This window comes from Arachis ipaensis, chromosome B06, assembly GCF_000816755.2.
Source record: "Arachis ipaensis cultivar K30076 chromosome B06, Araip1.1, whole genome shotgun sequence".
Taxonomy (NCBI): Eukaryota; Viridiplantae; Streptophyta; class Magnoliopsida; order Fabales; family Fabaceae; genus Arachis; species Arachis ipaensis.
The window spans coordinates 131,503,318-131,508,035 of NC_029790.2; the positions used below are offsets into that span (position 1 = coordinate 131,503,318).

General features: G+C 30.8%; 1 long non-coding RNA gene across 2 annotated transcripts; it reads right to left on the reverse strand.

The window, feature by feature from the left end:
* On the reverse strand, nucleotides 1,241-2,902 carry LOC107648515. Of its 2 annotated transcripts, XR_002349464.1 has the most exons (4): nucleotides 2,519-2,902; nucleotides 2,279-2,409; nucleotides 1,467-2,167; nucleotides 1,241-1,416 (listed from the first exon to the last, which is right to left on the reverse strand). It is a non-coding gene; the product is annotated as an uncharacterized LOC107648515 (long non-coding RNA). The 2 variants fall into 2 exon arrangements; XR_002349465.1 differs by lacking the exon at nucleotides 1,241-1,416 and having other exon boundaries at nucleotides 1,795-2,167; nucleotides 2,283-2,409; nucleotides 2,519-2,885.

Sequence of the window (4,718 nt, forward strand, 5' to 3'; positions counted from 1 at the left end):
TCAACATCACAGCAAGCTTCCAACTCCATCTCTAATTTGTTCCACAAGCTAAAGTGATTAGTTATTTCAAAGAAGCTAAACATGCAAGTGGTGATGAGAATTGAAATAAATTTGTGGGAGCTTGAAAATGAAAATGGGATCTGTATAAATGATGAAATGCTATAATATAATATAATCAGAAAAGAAAACTTGGTGGGAAAATGTATATAAAAAGGATCATTAGTTACTGTAGAAAGAGAAGAATGACGTTGGTGGATACTAAAAAAAACATGTATACACTTTTTCCGTATGTTTGCCAATTCCTTAACACAACAAATCTTCATATTAAAAGACTTGAATTTCAATTTTAATTTCAAACTAGTTAGAGACAGAATTAGACCTTTTCTTGTATGAATTGAACGAGTCATATTCATTATGTCTAAGTACCATATATAAATATGGCATTAGAGGGGGAACAAGATCTGATTAATTTTAATCAACAGTAATATAATCATTATTAAGTGGCAAGTGGTGAATTCTTAATCTTTTAACTTCTTACCAACTGAATGTTAGGATTTGGTTGAATTAGTCCCACATTGCTTAGGATAGCAAATGGAGTGGGTGGCCTAGGCTATAAATATGAGGCTAAGTTCTCCATTTGTTTTTGCACCAGTCAGAAACACTTTAAGCTTGTATCTGATTTTTCTTTTCCTCTGTATTCTTTGATTAAAGAGTGTTGTGAGGTGTAGTTAGATATTTGCTTTGAGAGAGTGTGGGTGTACTGGGGTGCCGGTGAGAGAAAGAAGTCTATGTGTTGTAACAATTTTCACATAGTGATGTTCTCTGGTTGTCATTTGACAACGGCCGTAGTTTTTTCTCCGGTAATTGGAGTTTTCACGTTATATTCTTGTGTTGTGATTGTGTCTATTTTATTTCTGTCAAAGGTGTTTTCTCAAGGGGGAATGGTGAAATGGTGTATTATTCCCTGAAGTCAGGCATGAATGACACATACTTCCACGGTGTTCGTGTGTGTGGTGCGATTACTGTGCTTTTGTTGCCTGATGATGATTTTGGAAGCTTGAAGTTGCACCCTCAAAGTTTTCCTCCACAGTTACAAAGCATCAATCAAGACCTACACTACTCAAAGATTCATTATTGACCCCTTAAAAAATCACATTAAACCACAACTCTTTAATTTAAACTTAACTCAAACCTCAATCTAGATAACACCATAACATTTAAGTGTGACTTTGAAATGTTCTTTAAGTGCTGTCAATGTCATTAATTAATTTAAAGAAAGAAAATTCATTAAAGATATTCCCAATTGCAAACATCAGAGTGTAATGATATCATACTTCAAGAAGAGACCGACCCTCCAGTTAAAACTGTTGCACCCTCACTCTTAGTAGTTGAAATAAACTTGTGAACTTTACGATACTGAAATAGCCAACCAAGTTACAGGACACATTTGGTGTAATATTTCTTACTTAACAAGCAGCAGAAGAACTAGTATTCTTTATCTCATTATCAACTTCAAAGAGCTAGCTCTCCAAAACCTTTTCTAGTTGCATCTACATTTAACTTTTCTCGAACTCTTTGTCAATCATCCTACATCATCATTGCAATCTGAGTAAATACAATCAATCAGTGTGATTTTTGTAGAATTATCTCTAGTGAATGTTGATTCATAATGGAGGTGAAGTTTAAATCAGATTCTATGCCATAGATCTCTTTGCATGATCACACAATATCACCAATGAATTTAGCACATAATATTAAAAGCCTAACAATTAACGCATCAGCAGCCAGAAAAAATTGAAAGGAATTATATTATTTTGTACAAATAATCTGTAGAGTGACAAACTAAAATCAGAACGAAAATGAAACAGAGTGCACTAAATGAGTAAAAACAATAAACCATAATAACTTTTCCAAGATAGATAGAGAGGGCGGGAGATGCTCAATAAATCAAAATGAAGCTCCTTTGTTACTGCTTAATATTCAGGAAAACTACCACACATACATACTGTTAAAGTTGTTCAATATATCATTCCACATTCAATTTAGAAATCTCATCCTCTCAGAAATCTATGGAAGACAAGTTCTCAATGCTCCAAAATCCAAAATTTGAAATAAATCCATGTGACACCATCTTTGATGCTTGATCTTCATCTAGTTTTCTCTTGCCCTACAAAGAGAAAAAAAATGCACACTTTTACTTTGAGAGCAAGAGAGCTTATTTTTCCTTTAGAGAAATAAAAGAAATGTTTAAAAAACAAAAATATTTGTTCATACCCACCTACATTTTTCATTTTCAAAGGCTGATTCACACAAAAATACTCATATTCTCCATGCTGCACCAAGTCCTTCCTCAGATTATATGCAACAACAAGAAGCAAAGTTCTGCGATAACAATTGTATGCTTGTTCTCTGATTCGAAGTTCAATTTCAAAATCAGTAAAAATAGAACCATTAATTACACATAGAAAACAAATCAAACACACCAAAACTCAAATCGACGGGGAGAAAAAGAGAATACATTCTTGTGATGGAGTAATAAGGAAAGGCGGTGTGAGTTAAAAGCGGCAGCGGAAAGTGAGGTCGAAATCAAGGTGAGAGAGATCGTTAGAGTTAGATCGAGATCAAGCTTAGAGAAATCGTAAAAGCTTGACAGCGAGAAGAAGGTGAGAGACAATGAGCTAGCGACAGAGAAGGTGAGCAATGACAAAGAAGGTTGAAGGCTTCAGGCAATAGACGATGGCGGCGACGGTGACGACGACGCAAATGAAGAGGGTGTTGTGCTTCCGACAGTGGCCACATTAGGGTTAGTGAGAAGTGTGAGGATGGCGTGGCTAGGTTAGGGTTAGATTGACTCGGTAACTTCCTTTTATTTAAACTAGAGAACGATTTAGCGACCGATTAGTTTATAACACCTGTTTTTGTATTTCTGTGGATGAATTGATAGCTAAATTTAGAAATAGCGACCTAACATCTTTAAAATATTTTATAATTGGTTGCTAACTTAACGTAGCGACTGAATTAGCGGCTAATTAGTTTTAGTCTATTTCTTTGTTGGTTGCTAAATCGGTCGCTAAATTAAAATAGCGACTGATTTTGGGATCAAAAGAACTAAAGACGAAATTTTCTGTTTTGGTTGTTAAATTAGTTACTAAACTAAAAAATAGCGACCAATTTTATTTTGGTCGAAGAAAAATATTATCAGTCGCCAAATCGGTTGTTATTATTGGCCATTTTCGTTGGTCGCTAAAATCGATCGCTGAATAAAACTTAGCGACCAAATTTTTTTTCCACCTATAAATCTTATATCAGTCGCTAAAATCGGTCGCTATTCTAGTAATTTCTTGTAATGATAACACTTTTTTTCCCATATTGTCTCAAACAGTTCAAAAATGATTTAATGTTATTCCATTTTAACTCAATTGAAAATTACTAATAAAGATATTGCAATAAATATTGTATGTGACAAATTCTTATAATATTTTTAACCTTTTACCATGAATAAATATAAAAAATAGTTAAAAATAATAATTTTAAAATAGAAAAATAAAAAAATTAATTCATGACAGATTTAGCATATTATGATCATGTTTTCCATTCCACGTCATTATCAAATTCTTATTCTTATACCTTTCTGTAAGATCCTTTTTTTTCCTACTAAATTGAAGAAAAAAATTAGTTTAAAAAAATATACATACATATTCAATAGATAGAATTAAAAGTGACAATAATATTTAGTCTTTCTAAAAACGTTGAAATACAAATAGAATTAAAAAATATTAGCAAGATTGATATTTATTAAAATATTTGAGAAAAAATATTATTTATATTTCTTTTTAAAAAATACCATCTCTGTCCAATAGCATTTATACGAGATACTTTATTTTTATATAAAAATATAGGTATCTTTAATCTAACCAATTGTTTAAGAATGGCTTTAAGTATTTTTAAATTGATAAATTAATTTTAGCAACTTCTTAACCACACACATCTTAAAAGTAAAACTGATACTTTATAATTACAGGGTGAATTTCTATTTCGGGTCCATCTAGTGTACAGATGCATTTTGGTACAGATTTACAGATTTTTGTTTTTATTTGGTTTAAAAGTGTATCACTAAAAGTGTTGCATAAAGAAAAAGTGTTACCCTTAATCGTTAACTAGGCTCTGATACCAATTTTGCAATCCTTTTTACTAGTCCTTGTATATTGTAATTTCATCAATTTTGCAATCCTTTTTACTAGTCCTTGTATATTGTAATTTCATTTTTATAGTTTTCAATCTTGTTTTAGTTTATAATATTCTTTTTTGCATGGATTATTGTATATAAAATCTTTTATCTGTTTGTCTTTTTCTTTAATATAATTTCTTAAATCCTCAAAAACTTCTTTTATTTCTACACTTTCTGTTGTTTCTAAATACCTTCTTAATTTTTCAACTTCATTTTCCATTTTTTCTTTCAACAGTTTTAATTCTTTTAAGTCATAATATGGTTTTTCAGGTATTTATAAATTTTTTAAGTTTAATTCCAACTTGTTTATATTTATTCTTATTTCTATCCTTTTTATTATAAGGTCATCAATTTCGATCTGAAGGTTATTTAATTCCCTTTTATACTCTTTTATTTTACTTTTTAATTTTTCTGCCCTTTTTCTTTTTATTTTATTTTCTGATTTTTCAATCTTCTTATGCTTCATTATTTATTTTAAAATTTCTGCAAA